The 16,066-nt window shown below is 51.8% G+C and overlaps 1 protein-coding gene across 1 annotated transcript in view; it reads left to right on the top strand.

The window, feature by feature from the left end:
- Window positions 1–15,344, top strand: part of LOC122388628 (frizzled-2-like) — a 44,886-nt gene extending 29,542 nt beyond the window's left edge. The window contains exon 3 of the mRNA XM_043379840.1: window positions 13,953–15,344. The gene's annotated coding sequence lies outside the window, so the exon portion shown is untranslated. The remainder of the gene's footprint in view (window positions 1–13,952) is intronic.
- Window positions 15,345–16,066: the final 722 nt, after the last annotated feature.

Genomic DNA, 16,066 nt, shown 5'->3' on the forward strand with positions numbered 1-16,066 from the left:
AAAGTATCAGATCTGAGCTATCGGATGATGGACTTTAATCATGATATTTGATCAGAAGGTCTTGAAGTATTAGATCTTACTTTTTCCATCCAGGCAAATAAGCAATTCTTGATGTGTTACTCTCATGTGTAAGGTTGTGCATTTTTTCAGCTCAAGGTTAAATAATACCGCGGAATGATGATCAAATAAAGTTTCTTTCATTTGCCTCATGAGTTGCAATAGACATAATTTACCTAATGGACATTATATAATTGTTTGTTAATAGGCCTGTTGAATCGCCACTGCGACGGAAGTCGCTGACCCTCCATATCGGTCACCACGTTATACCCGTGTCGCCGGGCGGGTGTGCTCCCTCGGACATGGATCGGGGCACCTCCGGGAAATCGCTGCCACTAATACCCCTGTTTACAAGGCTGTCACCACTCCCATCGACCGGTAATTGCCGCTCGCAACATCACGGATGCTCCTCGTACACGGTCGGTTTTGCGCCGCGGCAAAAAAATGAATGGCAAATGTCGTGACTGGTATACGACCGACAGGCCACGAAGTGCCTGTCTGGGAATGCACGCTCGCAGCGAGGTCGTTATTAAGGATAAACTGCGATTTGTTGCGTTCCATGATGTTGTCAAATATATTTTTGCTTAGTAATAGTCCATGTTTTCCGTGCAATTATAATGGTGGGAGGAACTAGGATCGCTGTCGTACTAGTGTTGTTTGTTCACGAATTACCATGCTAATCATTCATTTGGCAATAATAATGTGAGAATGGAGTCCCCGTTTCCGTCAGATGTCACGGCATTGCCTGCTTTGTCACGATTGCTTGTTAGCTTATTGCTGTGCAAAGCAGTTCTTTTTGAACAGCGATGGTGTTGTAATGAAGTAACTGATTACGGCTTAATGGCATACGGTTTCAATATTATATAATGTTGTTAATGCTGCTCGATACCCATAACGTAGCCCAAAATTGTCTGTGTCAGCCATGTGTCAGTTGCGTGTGCGCTCCGTGCCATCGCTCCAAATGTCGTCTGGTCTGCGACTTGTAAACCGTCATCTTTTCCCTGAACTTGTGACACCATTGGCATCGTCCATCTCCTAGCAGCCCCTTGCCGGACTAGGGGCAGTCCGCGAACTTCTAAACAAACATCTAACCGGTCTAATATGCAGGCTATTGTTCACGGACAGTACAGTTGCAAACAGGCCTGAGGCCTGGAGAAGCCCGGATCGCCGGTGAACTACTTTTGCATGCGAGATGTTAGCTGAGGTTCGCAACTCTCCGTCTTTGCTATATTGGTCATAATCGGACTTGACGGGCTAGCAGACATCTGAGAAAAATGAAGCCAATCTTTCGATCACAGCATATGCACATTGCACATAGTCAGGCTATCCGTTCTATCGGTTTTATTCAGCTCACCCCTAGCCCCACCTGGCCATTCCTGATTTATACCGTGATTGTCAGCCAATCGAAGTGACTGAGCTGCACGGGTGGTCTTAGGTTCCTCGTATGGAGCGCTGTCATAATCCTCTCACCTATCCCCGTATATGTTCGTGGCTTGGCTTCGGATCCAGCCGGGTCCTGGCTGGTCTTTTGGGGAGCCACGCCAGACATCAGATCGAACGCTGCATGACCTTCAATAACAAACACACGCTGGGTGCCGCAGTGGAGCCGATAGCGGTTTGGGGCGGGGATACCCGACTTGCCATTCAACATTTCAGTCTTGTTCAGAAGTTTAGGAAGCTGAAGGAGGCTGTCCAGCGTCTTCACTGAAACGCCATGCCATTAGTTAGCTACGATGCGCGTCTCTCCGCAGCGGAGACGGCGCTGTCAACTTGTCACGAGCTCAGAGATGGCCGGTCGTCGCGGGGCGGCACGATCAAAGGCATTCCTGACGGACAGCTGATTGGGCGGCGTCACTGATCACGTGACAGGCCGGCCGCTGGAATCTGCGCTGTAGAGACGGGATATCGGCGATGGGTGTATGGAAGTCACCGAGGTTACCTGCAGGCCAGCCGCCCAGGGTCACAGGGCGGCTCGTGGTGACGGTATATCTTGCATCCGTGTTATAGGTATCTCGTGAGAGGTATTCCGTGAGAGGTGGCTTGTGAGGGGTCACCGGTATCTGTTTGGGGTTATCTTCCTCCTGGGAAGGTGACCTTTACATGAGTAATGTTTGAATGTCACATCGTGCACTGGTGTCATGCACCGTGGTATCTCACGGGACCGCATAAAACTTCACGAAGATTACCTTTCGCCACCTCACGTGACCATTCAATGGTAACCATCTAGGGTCACGTGACTGTCTAGGTAGCGGTGCTTAGATCGACCACGTGACGGACTGACCGGGGATTTCACGGGTCACGTGACGTCGGCGGCGTCTGTTTGACGCGGCGCACTGATGATGGCGATAACTAGGCCATGATTAATTCGGATTAATGAGCTGTCCATGCTGGCAGCCGCCTCTCGCTCGTTTGATGAGCCGTCCCAGCGGCCAATGCCTTCTGAACCAAGCGAGAAATGGGAGATGGCTCATTCCTGGCTAATTTGGGCCGCTGTCGAGCTGAAACTGGACCAGAAATATCCTGGCTAGCTCAGAGAATCTGTCTTGGTCGTTAACTTCCAGCCATCAGTCCGTGATTCTTTGTAGAAAACTCATGACTCTCACGTCTCTAGCCTGCTACCCTTTGTAATGCTCATTTTGAGAACGACCTAAAGGTAATTTGGCCAAGTTTCAACGAACTTGAGATACTTTTCCCAAAGTAACGGACAGCGCACCATTTCCTGTCCAGTGTAGCAGCGCTGTCTGGCGAAATGTGGCCAGGTTTTCGCAGCAGCGGGCCCTTCAGCTGCTCACCTGGGACTGCGCGACGGCAGGCGCCGCCCCGCCGAGCCATCTCGCCGCATTCCACAGCACCCATTCCCGGAACCCATCCGACGGGCGGGGGCGGGGCGGCCCTTCATTCGAGTCATCCGGGGGCGGCGGGTGGGGGCGGTGGCGGGGGCGGGCTCGTGTTGCAGATCAATACCTAGTCCAAACAGCGCTGTCATGGCTACCGACACGGCGCAGCGCGGCGGAACTGGCGCGCTGTAAGAAAAACGGCGACGAACTCGGCGCGAGGGTCCACAGAGGTGGTGGCAGTTCCCGCTAGCGGCGGAGACGGGGAAGAGAGGGGTGAGCGGGGGGGGGGAGAGTTCCTCGAACGCAGGAATGCTAACGCTGATGATGAGCCAAACAGCTGGCTGGTTGAGCGGCGGACCGGCTGGGCTGGTGAGCGCCCCTCCCCTCCATCCCCGCCCTCAACCAGACCAGGGGTTCTTCCTGTTTCCCCACTCAGCCAATGACCTTATATACTCCATGACAGCGTACCGTGGCGGTTGAAGATCAGATAAATAAAATAAAAGATTATTTGGATGACAGCCATGGCATTTTATCAGTCTTACCATTGGCCGCCGGTTTCTACGATTATGTTGATTGGAAAGCGATCATTGATGATCTTATGAGACACCGTCGTTCGCGAACCATTCCTGAAAAAATCCTGATGTATCATCAGTGTGATGGATCACTCTTGTTTTTACCGCTAACCGGTTGACGTATTTATCTTCTTACGTTTCTAATTGTGAGAACAGCCTACATCCGCCCGATTTTTCTCAGCTCATCCATCACCGTCCCACGGTCTCCGCCTGTTGTGCCCACATCCGTCGCTCGTCGACCTTTTCATCTCTCTCGCCCATCCCCCTTTCCCTCAGACCGTGTCTGCTACGCATCTCTGACAGCTGGGATAACACTCCAGACGAGGCTGTGATCTGTTTTCCGCACGGGGCCGGTGATCGCAATGACACCCCGAAACGGTTCTCTGTCCGCCCTGGTCCATTCGTTGGGCCTTTTCGTGGCGGGCACGACGAACGATTGACGAGTTTTGGTTAAAAAACGCTCAGACTTCAGAGAGAGACTTCTTCGCTTACAAGCCTTGCGGCACAGCATACCTTCAGGCGTTTTCACTAGTGTCATCTAGCGGCAGGAATCTCCGTAAAACAGAACGGATGCGAGTCCCACATTCAGGGCTGTTTTTGGCTCAAAGTCGCCTTGTACTGGCTTTCGGGCTCGTGTTTGTGTCTGCTTCAGCTATCTAGTAGACGGCCTGGAACTGATTCTCATGTCTACACAAGCGGATCTTATTGCAAGCTGCAGCACACCGAGTTTAGATCGAGCCGTCATCAATTGATCCTCCATTTGTTGATCTAAAGTCAGCGCTCTGTGTCTCTGTGTTGGCGCCGACGGGTCCGGAGCCGGCTGTCACCAGGTCAGCACAACACTCCCCCCCTGCACTCTGCCCCCCTTCCCGGGGGGGGGGGGGGGGGTGACGGCTGTTTCCGACCGCTCGGCGCCGTCGGTTCTCCCACTGTCACCGCCGCACACTGGTCGGAAACGCTCCAGCGAGAGGCCAGCGGCCTTTCCGCAAAAGTTTTTTGCTTGTTATTCCACAACTAGTGAAGCAAACTTCATAAAACTTTGCATACCTTCTCTGTCATATGTAAGCTATCATTTGGATGTCAAGCACTAAATATATGACGTGAATCTGTTAAGTTATGACGTCATAATTAAGTATAATACAGGATCTAGCACCACTTTAAGTCAACAAGGGAAATTGGAAGCTGCTATTCGGGCACCGGGAATGGTTTCATGCACTCCTTGCAAGGTCCGGTGCTTCACTTTAGCATTGTTGACTTTGCGCGACGTCATTTATGACGTCACTAAGGCCATATAAGTTTTTCGTCAATAACTACTGATCAGATGGAGCTAGAGAGTCGGGAAAGCCACCATTGGACTCGGGAAGACCTGCCGAATCGAATGATATGCGATATGTCCTCCTTCAACCATTTTCGTGACCTGAGGGGCTCCGACCTGACTTTGACCCGAGGTTAACCCGCGCATGACTGGGGGGGGCTCTACAGAGCCCCCTTCCCGTTTTTCAGCAATATCTTCTAAACTGTTTGACGGATCAACCCGAAACTTGCGGTACCTTCAAAGGCATCAATTTTACACCTTGTGTTAAAATTTCAACGTTCTAGCTACCATAGTTTGACCGAAAATGACGTCAGAGTGACGTCATGTCGGCCGATTTTCATGCAAAATACTGAATTACGGCAAACGCTCTCAAGAGCTCAGTTTTAAAGCTAGATCCATTTTCTTTGCATAAGTGGACTACAAATACACGTAGCTATCAAACTGCTATCTCGAATTTTCGATATTTTGAAAATTTTGAAAAATATGTATTTACGATTACAAATATATATATATTTTTTTAAGTTTTTGACTTTTCGCAAAAACCGGAATATATGTGATAGAACACACACTGATGAACTACATTTGCAAGTTTTAGCTCAATATCTTCAAAAATAGCCAAGTTATTCGCATTATTGTCAAAATTTTACAATTTTATGTTTTTTCAAATCCATTTTTCAGTACGTTTTTGACGTCGTACAGCAATATAAATGGCACCATCGTGTTCCGGAGCTCAAACTGCATCTGATAGGCACCTTTTTTTGTTGAAAAATTTCATTTTCAAAATTTGACCTGTTCTGATCTGAAAGTGACCTGACCTCCGGTAAATTCAGCTGACAATGACCTCAAATGACACAGACGACACTATTTTCGAAATCTACGAGTAAAATGGACCATAAAACATGCGTCACGTGACCGATACATGATATACAATTTTCGTGACCTAGGATGACCTGGCCTTGACCTTAAAAATTCGAAATAAAAGTTTGGTACCCTCAGGGTATCTAAGGCATCCGTCAAGGAGTGCGTAAACCAAAAATGAGACTGATCGGACCGGCCGTCCGGTGGTCAGAGCCTTAATTGTGAACTAGCAAAAATGTCGATAATTTTTATTTTGACCTGACCTGTGACGTCATCGGTGACCTCGAGGTCAATGGAAAAAGGTTTCGTTCGACAGTTTTTCCAGGGCTATCAGACGCCGTTTGAACTTTGACGATCGGCCCAGTAGTTTCGGAGATAGGAGGGGGGCTCTGGAGAGCCCCCCCCCCCCCCAGTCACTCGCGTTATGGAAAATACCCCAGTCATGCGCGGGTTAACGCCTTAAGTTGACTTCACCCGAACACCAAGTATAGCATTCGACGCTCCTGAGCTAGACAAACACGATGATGCCAAAATCGCGGCAGTGCGACCATTTTTGGCAAAGTAATTAACCAAAAACCGTGCCCGTGCCTTGTGGCACTTACCTGACCTAAGAGGTCACTGGCTGACCTAAGACCTTAAATCGGGCAGTACTTGCTGCGTCTTATAACGGCACACACACAAGCTCGTTTTTTTCCGCGAGGCTCTAGCTCAATTAGAGGCGAAACGGCGAGGGAGTTGTATCAACCCTCCCCGGTCAATGTAGAAAACCAATCGGTCCGGCCAGGGCTAAATACCGGAATTGTGATCTAATCCCAGCAAGGTAACCTGACGCCAGTGACAGGTGTCCTATATTTGCAGCGTCTTCTATTCACGAAGGTCTCAATTTCCACTTTCTTCAGCCGAGTGATGGTTACCAATAGCAAGGCTCTCTAAATGCAAGCCGTAATCGCCACGCAATATGTGGAAGGCTTTTGATGTCAATACATACATAAATGCAATAATAAAACCATATTGTATGCGCTTTCCACAAAATTCATAAACTCAAGCGCGTCTGTTTTTAATGACCAGTCAACTACGCATGGATGCGTGCAGGCCACACAGGTCAGCGTGAGCCGGGCGCGGCGGCCGAGCCGAAACTGGGGCGGGGCGGGCGGTAGTTGGGTAGGAATAGCGGCTCCTTCAAATTTTGCGCAAATATGCGCAGTTAGCTTTTATGTTGCCCTGGTGTAAATTTAAATCCTGCTTCATCTCACAAAAAATCAGAGTGGGACTAGATGGGACTACCTGTTGTTTCCTTACCTAAACTTTGCAGTTATATTCCAGAATCACTGTAGGAGAGCCTTCATAAAAAGCTACAGTAGATCTTAGTTAGGGAAAAAGTATACCAAAAAATTTGCACTGACCAGTCGGCAACTTCATAACAAACATTTTGATGCATAATATGTGGGATTTCAATTTGGTGTCTATCAGCAATAAGACTCTGAATATCCGGCTCAAGAAACCTCTTGCTCCGCGTCAGTTTCCGAGTTCTGGGATACCCCATCTTCGGGGGCTGATTACAGTTATTTTTGGTCACCCGGATTAATTTTTTTGGCCTAATTATAATAATTTAATCAATTTCAAATCGATCTATATAAAAAATAATCCGAAACTCCGGAATCGCCCGTGGCCTCTCGTGAGGGCGTTTCCGACCAGTGTGCGCCGCCGCCCTCTGTTTACCAGTGCCGGTGTAAATCGCGGACAGTTGGGTGGCAGACGAGAGACACAGAGGTGTGGCGCAGCCGGTCAATGATCCAGCGAGTCGGGAGAGGTCGAAAATAGCCGGGCCGCGTTATATAATGCAGGATTTATGGTCCAAAGTTGTACCGTTTTATTGCGAGTCTCGGTGAGTTGTTTCGGTTAATTACATTTTGGCCCAGACTGCATTCATCCTGTCTAGGTAAAAATTATCCTAGTGTGTGCTGTAATCAGCTTAATTGCTTTTCCTGTCCATAAAATTGCATTACAATGCAATGTCACCCACAGCATTGGATACCGCTGTTGGTTGAATTGCTGAATAATTTCGACAGTCAATCTCTATCATGAATACATTCAGAACCGGCGCTCCTCGGCCCCGTTCCCTTTCCGGAGTCCCGCCGGCGACTGCCACCTTTCATTTTTACGGCCATATTTCACAGCACTGAATATGCGGCTCGCACCTGTGGCGTACCTATTTATGATCGTCACAGCTGCGCTGACTGAATTTCTCGAGACGTGAGGTCGGTCCGCCGGATTCTCCCCATAATTTTGCTGACGTTTCAGGGTGAGGCTTCCATATGTGACTTGCAGGTATTGGAAAAGAAAAAGGCTGGAAGGCGGGACATATGTGACTCACAGTATTTGTGAAAAGTAAGCTGACCAGAGGAACTCGCGCCCACGTGAGACACGTGCGCCACGTGCCACGTGTTGTGGCCGCACGTCACGCTCCAGTTCGACAGGGCACGTCCTGTTCCAAGATTCGTCCTGTTCGATACGGCACGTCGCAACCAGCAAGTCCGACACAGCCGAATGCATTCCGTCCGGTGTCATATTGTTTGATATGTGGCAAGGAATGCTGAAACAACAGTGATGCACACTGTTTTGTATTTTCATTTCGTTTAGGTATTTTGTTTATTGAAAACATTGCCGTGTTTATTGACTTGGAGGGTGATTGATTATTATATAATAACATTACGATGAAGCTCATATGACATCATTACGATGAGGCCTGGGGTGAATCAAAATTCAGACTTGCGTCGTGTGTCCGTATGCACAGAGATTGGCCATCGCACCTTAGTGCGTCTTGTGAACGGTCTCCCTAGCATCCACCCCCAGTCGGTAGCCTCAGGTCGGGCGCTGTCGGAGGTGATCGCTCACTGGCTGCCTCTCCCAGCACAGTGTTCGGGTCATACCAGCACGGGGCGCGTCTGGCCCCGCCCGGCGCCCCGCAGAGGCTCAGACTGGTCCGGAATCCATCACCGGTGCCGGCGCCGACTCTGATGGAAATGAGCCGACGCGCCGGCCTTTGTGGAGCGTCTCAGCCGTGTGGAGAGCGTCGCCAGCAGATGTAGTGCGTCGGACGGCCGTCAGAAGAGAGGAGATGGCAGGGATAGCGGAGCGAACGGCTCTCCCGCTGTGAGGTCGGGCCGGTGACCGTGCGAGCGCCGCCGCCTGCTGTGACCCCCAGCGGCGATCTGGTCACCGGTCCGACCGATCACCAATTTATCCGATCACCAATCTATCTGATCGCCAATCTATCTGATCGCTGATCGTTTATCGCCGGTCGTCGATCGTTCGACTAACCAGCGTGACTGGCTGACCGACGGCGTGACGGCGTGACCTTGCCTCCGTTTGACCGGTAGCTGGTCGAAGGATCGATCGACCGACTTTCAGCTGGACGACGGGCTGTGTCATGGAACACCGCTGGGACAGGACGCACGGCCATTGTGCGACGTGTCCACGTTTTCTTCTTCACGTTTTTGTTGCCTTTCTTGGCTACTTTCTATCACATTTTGCTCATTGTTGTCCGTGACGCTCTGAACTTTCTTATCCGTCTTCAACTTCGCTCCTCGCAAACTTTAATTAGGCCCACTCGCGAAGATTGATTTTGAGGCTCGTCAAACTTCTCAGAAGTTCCCACAACGGGTATCCATCCAGGTGGAGGCATTATGTTTTGCGCAACGTTCATGTTTATCGTACCTTTCGCCACTGCTACTTCGTCGAAACATCTCCATATTGCAGGCTGATTGATGGTCGTGTCAGGAGCGGGCGACGCCTCTCAATGGGCACGAGTTCCAAGTATCCCCTATTGTCGATGCTTCAGGGACATGAATATGACGGTAGGCGGGTCAGAAGGCTGGCTTGAGCGGCTGATAGCCTCATGGTAAAGAAGGAAGAGTGGGATTGGGGAGCTCTGTTTTGAAATGATGCAGTTGGGGCCAACTGACAATGGACACGTATTACATTGACCTGTAGGCTGTAGGTGGTCACTGATAAGTAATTTGGTGTCCCTGCTTGCTGTTCTACGGTCAACGTTTGTCCCTGCTCAACAGTTCTCTCCCTACCCTCCTTTGCCCGAAAATCTAGCCGTGACGCGTCACACCCCTCCCTCCCGTCACGTTATTTCGGTCACGCCCGGTCGGAGCGGTTCCGTTCACAACAGCCCCTCGGTGCCTGTGTTACCGCCCGGCGTCAGCCCCATGGTGCGTCACATGGCTCGACTGGTCTATCTTGGGCACTCCTGTCACGGCCAGCAGTGGGCGGTGAACGGTACCACTGCCCGGCCGGCCGGCGGACCGCAAACCGCACGTAATGAATCCCCGGACCACAGACCATAGGCTCGGTGTGACAGACGGATTGGATCCCTGGAGAACGAATAGATAGGGTCCCTGGGAACAGGTGATGACTGGAATATTTTGGACACTGGAAATATTTTGATGCTTAGATTACTGGGTAGACTGTTTGTTTGTTTATGCCTGACCTTGTAGAAGACGTAGCTCGCTTCCAAGGGTTCAAGCATACCCTGGTCTCAGGCTTCGCTCCGGCTGCCTTTTTTTCACACGGAGTTCTGATTTTCCATTTCATTTTTACGGTTCGGTCGTGCGATGCTATCGCGGCTCGCTGATGAGCCGACATATGAGGCTGATGAGCCGGAGTATGAGCTGATCATCTGCGAACCCGTTCCATTTTCTGCTCGCCGTGCAGGGGAGGGCGCCGGCCGTCCGCCGCACCACCCACCACTGTGTGGGGCCCGTCCGACCACCGCACAGCTCCCAATCAAGGAAATTACCCTGAGCCAAACGGGCCACCATTCAATCCTGTAGAAGGCAGCGCGCCTCCAGCTGTCATTAGGACCATTAACGCCTGAATTACGCCGCCTGAGTGCAGAAAATGTATGCAGAAATTGGATGGAAGAAAGTGAGTTGGCAGCGGACGAAAAGGGGTGTTAGCATGAGGCAGTGAAGTGAAAAGCATGATAAAATGGCGAACGTTGAATAACGTTCTCCCGTGTAGCTTTATTCTTCAACGCGTCACTCACAATTTGCGTGGCGTATATTTTCTGTTGCCAATTTGTTCATCACCATAAATCTATGAGATAATGATTGCGTAAGTACGGAATGCATTGGAGAATATGGTATGCTAATGGGGGCTTGCCTTCAAGCACTGCCGATATCTTTGGATGGTCTGCCACTGCAACTGATAAATGCGCACCCCATGGGTCAATGTGTTGTACCCAACGGCCATCATCGGCTCCGATTAAGCCGGTATGCGAGATTGCTTACATTCGATAGGTTTCCTTAGCAAATATGTGTAGGTATCGGATTCCATTGGGCATTTCCTCTAAATAAATCTGGGGAATTCGATTAGCGGGATTAAATGTTCCATTTTATGATGGGATATCATGCCAGTTGTTTATTTTCAACCAGCAGCTGGATCTTTGGTGGTGCAGGACGGTATTTCTTTGCTTTCGGCGCTCGGGAGGGAGGTTTTGATGCAGCTGTGCCCGCGCCGAGGGCGCCTGTCAGCGCCTGCAGCGTGGGTCTCTCGCGCCTTTTCACACCTTTTTTCTCCCGCCGGCCGCCTCCCGACTCGCCCAAGGCTGCTGCACGCCGTGCACGGCGCACGCCCCTGGCTACCGCTGCCGACGGCGCTTTCTTCGACTCTCAGCTGTCGGCCGTCTCTCGACATGGTGTAAAAAGCAGGCTCCCTCCGCACTGGGGGCTGCCGACGCCGGAGGAGACGACGTCTCTCTGACTCTCCACCCCTCCACCGCGCCGGCGGCGCCTGTTCTGACCGCTGTGCGGACATCGTGTGCGTCCTTCGAGCTCGCTCAGCGCTCGGAATGACTGGCGTTTCGGCGTGCTCGTGTGGTCGGCCGGACCTCCCCACTGCCCCCGGCAGCGCGCGCTGCTGTTTTTGTCTCTGAGCGGCCCTATCTGATGAGACTGGCGAGCGGAGCAGGATGAGGGCGACAGGCCGAACCGTGTCGGTGTCGCCGAGAACGGACGGAGCCATTGTTTTTGGCCTGGCAGGGCGATGTGACTTGAACCGATGGTGATCGAGGACGAGAGACGTCGCGGGCTAGACTATGGAGACAGAGAAGTTGATCTCAAAGTTTTAATAACAGTTTTAACAACAGTATGACAGGATAAGCCAAATGACTCATTTTGAAACAATAGGAGAGTGCGTTTGGTATTATTTATATTGACCAAATGGCCAGCTGTCAGCTGACCCTCTCCCTTCAATAAAACCTTAGCCATGCACGTATCAATCACATTTGCTGTCTTTTGAAGCCAAGTGTGATTGGCGATCCTCTCTGTGCCGCGTGCCGACACCTCCTGTTGGCCCCCGTCCCGCGGGCCGGGGCCACGCCCGCCGGTCCTCTCACGTCACTTTCCTACGTCACAGCTCTGTTGGTGTTGGCCGCTAGCCTCCGGAACCAACGGGCCCCCAGAGTGGCCCCGCACTCTGTTTTGGCATCATCGTGTGAACTGTTAGTTTGGGACGGCGTGGACTGGAGGATGTGTTAGTTAAGACTGGAGTAGTATGTTATCTGATGACTGTCGAAGTACGATATGACGAGGTCTGGGCTTTTGGGCTGTGGTCGTCCAGCGAACTCGCCAATACAATAGCGCTTACCGGTTCCAAGGTCCGTCTTTGTCCAAAAAAACATCCGGTTTCTGTCACGTTCTTCGCCCGACCAGTCCTAATTGACTGAACGCCGTCCTATCTTGACTGCAATCTAAACGACGGCTGATCATCTCGCTGTTTACTGCTGAATGGACATCGCTTAGCAGGCGGCTTATACAGGCCCAATCTTGCCGTTTGCAGCCTGCTTCTCTCCTCTGTGTTTCTCTGACGGCCCCCTAATGACGTCACGGCAGGTTTTGCTGACGTCACGGCGCTGTTGTGTTGCTGAAGGGGTTCGATCTGATCGCCTCACTGGGATCAGATACGATAGAGGGCCGCTGTTGTGCAGCCGGACGATGCTGTGGTGTTTGCGCTGTGAAGCCTGTCCCAATGCACCGGAATCTGATCTGACGCGGGGTCAGCGCGGAGCTGAGCAGCTGCTGAGGTGTTGTTTGCGCAGTCACAGCTTGTTCGGACCCTCTCACGCGTGACGGGGTGTAGCTTTGCACGCTGACTGTGTGATGTTGTCGGGACTTACGAAGGGTTTTGTGTTTGTAAAGGAGGCGCGCGCTGGGTGCTTCCTACCGTCCAGCGTGTCTCCTCAGTCTCAGAGTCGCTTTGTCACACGTCTAGTATTTTATGTGTCCTGATGGTGACAGCGAGACGCTTTTTGCCCTATCCCTTGGCCGATGTGGCAGACCAGCTCTGACCGATGTGAACCCACCGAGCAGCGTTGCCGTGACACCCACCGGGCCGCGTGACATCTCGAGGACCTTTGTAATCGCTCGGCTTTGTCGCGCTCTACTGTAAAAACGGGCGAAATCGAGCTCGATAAAAACGCTACGCTGTTTGCGGGACAAAGTCCGCGCCCGTCCGCTGCATTCGAGTCAGTGTAGTTTGAGTCGGGAACGGGCGAAAAAAGTCGATGAGTTTGCGTTTGCTGAGATCCAAGATATAGGACATCAATTCGTTGACGTCTTGCAGCATCTTTGGTTGAACTTTGAAGGAACCCTCAGCACTTAAGTTTAGTCCTATCCCCTAGATAGTCAGTAAAGTTGTCCCAGTCGTTTACTCCACGGAAGGGACTGAATTGCATGTCTCCCTCCCCCGCTGCGAAATGATTGAGATGTCAGTTGCACTCCTATGAGCTGACGCTGGGTCATATGTTGTTGGCGCGCTGCACGGAGCCGAGTTCTGAGTCACCCCCGGCTCCCCGCTGAGTTGCGCCGAACCGTCCCGCACGGTCCGATCGATGATAGGCTCCCTGCGGTACGGAGCGCCGGATGGTTCGTTTTGGCGGCAGCGGCCGGGGAGCGTCGGACGCGGACCGGCGCGTGGGATGTCGTCCCGGTCCGAACACGGCCCTCTCCGTGTCCTCCTGTCCGGAGCCGCTGTCATCCGCTGTTGGCCGGCCGCTGACCCCGCCTTGCAGCAGGGCTGAGCTCGCAGGCGGGCTTTGTTTCAGAGCCAGCAATGTACGAGAAACGTGACCGTGTAGTGGATTCTCGCATTACCACGAAATGCGTGTAGTGAAGCCAGTAAAGCGGTGTACCAAAAACACAAAGACGATGAAATATTGATGTTTTGAATGTGGCTGTGTTTGCGCTGTCGGAGCCAAGTGAAGAAACTCTCTGTGGCTTACACGTGCTCTTCTGTGTTTTTCAGGCATTATCTACCACGACTGGAGAACGCCTGCATCCGGCCTGACTGCTGGATCTTCAACTGCCCAGTACAAAGGCCACGCCAGTGTCAGCCTCACAGACGAAGCAAGAGACGCTGACTGCGAACCTGAACGTCTAGGCTAAACTCTGGCCGGACGCAAACATGGTGCAGCTGCTGTATCCAAATACGCCGCTGAAAGTCGTCTCGCTGTGCCCCTGCTCTCATGGTGTTGTGCTCCTGATGAGACACTCTCGGGTCTGGTGTTACCATGGGTCACTTGTTCACTGGTCGCTGGTCATCGGTCACTGGTGACTCGCAGCGTCACCATCGGTGTGCCGCCGTCACCTCTCCCGATCTAGGCGTCGCGGCCGGGAGGACAGAGTGTTGTGACTTATTCACGCCCGCCGTGTGACCTGCTGTGGGATCCGCGGGGTCCACTGTCTGCTGGATCCGTGTGGGGTCCCTCGAGACCCACGTGGACTGTGGTGGGCCCCCTCAGGCCATAGAAAGGCCCGCAGGGCCGAGTCGGTTATAGGCCGAGTCAAAAGGGTCACTAGACCCACCAGTGCTCGGATAAGTGTGCCGATTTTCACGTTTTATACCAGTCGTTTGTACTATTGTTCATCGTTGTCAATTTCGCCGTTGTTTTGTCGTTTCTTTTTGCCTCGCCCCAGCGTCCGAAATGTTTGTTTTTGCGGGCGCATATGTGCGCGTGCGGTATACGTGAGTGTGCGTCGCAACTGCGCTGGACGACGCACGTGCGAGGTCGATGTATGCTTGTATACGTGTATACGTGTGCATATGGGGAGAGCCATCGGACGTGGTGGACCGCGTGTTGAACCATACACGGCTCCCCAATCTCCCGACATCCTCCACTCTCTCCCTCTCTCGTCCTCTACCCGCTGCGGGGTATCTGATACATCCCGCCGGTATCCGGAATCCTGAATATATAACCTGGACTGAGTGTTATTTATGCGCTGGACTGGGCCGTCGACGTCCGACAATTCTCGGCGGTGATGGGCGTTAGCCCGTTCGATACCCTAATGTCTGACACCGGGTTTTAGGCGCTGACAAATCCCATCTGTATTTATGTACATATTTAATTTGTGACCGAATCTCCTAGTTTTTGTGTGTGAGCGATGGATGTGTGCTAATTATTGCTGTCGAGTGTTGTGTATTTGCGTATTGGGCGCTCGCCTGTTGTGTGCGTGTGTTTGAGACATTGGAATGGATGCGTATTTGTTTGATGTGCGTTTGGACGGATGAAGACGTATGTGTTCGTGTGCTGCGGTTCTTACCGCTTTCTACCGAGTCTCGAGTGTCGTTCTAATGCCAATAGTGTGTTGACTGTATTGGTCTGGAACACAAGGCAAATACACAGGTCTGTACAGCCCAGCAGGCCTCTGTGATGAAGCGGACGGACATGGATGGAACATGAACACTGGATAGCCAGAGGGTGGGACCGAGCACTGACTGGAGACAATCTGGCCATTTAGAGCCCTCACTAGGCGTGCCGCTGCTGGTGACAAAGAAGATAGAGCGGAGCCAGACCGGGAAGACGGGTAACTCGCTATTAGTTTCCACCATTAACTATTCGGGACCTTCTACCGGGCTTCTCAAAAAAGTTAGACGATTTTATAACTAACGTATTGAAGGGTGTATCAGTGTAACAAAACATAATTGGGTATCACCTAAAAGCCTCATCAAAGACATTTCGTTTGAGGGGATTTCGATCCTCGGCAGTCGCCTTTCTGAGCCGCGCCGAGGTTATATTCGAGATGATTCCCTTTTTGCTCGATGCGCAGTTTAGCCCGGCGCAGCGCGACCTCTGCTGCAGCACGACCCACGGAAAGCTGCAGACGGCACACCGCTGACTTCACTGCATACTTATGATCTTCGGAACTTTTTGGGTGGTTTCGGTACACCTGGGACTTGAGGTGGTCCTATAGGAAAAAGTCCGGTGGGGTTACGTTCGGAGAATTCGCCGACCACGGGCGTGTCTCGAACCTCGAGATCACGCGCCGCCCGAAACGCTCCCACAGCCCCTCCCGGTTTTCTTTAGCGGTATTGGCGGGGCACCGTCTTGCTGGAACCATTGGATCTTAAGCGTTTCCGGA

The sequence above is a fragment of the Amphibalanus amphitrite genome, unplaced genomic scaffold (assembly GCF_019059575.1).
Source record: "Amphibalanus amphitrite isolate SeventyFive unplaced genomic scaffold, NRLGWU_Aamphi_draft 000329F_arrow, whole genome shotgun sequence".
Taxonomy (NCBI): domain Eukaryota; kingdom Metazoa; phylum Arthropoda; class Thecostraca; order Balanomorpha; family Balanidae; genus Amphibalanus; species Amphibalanus amphitrite.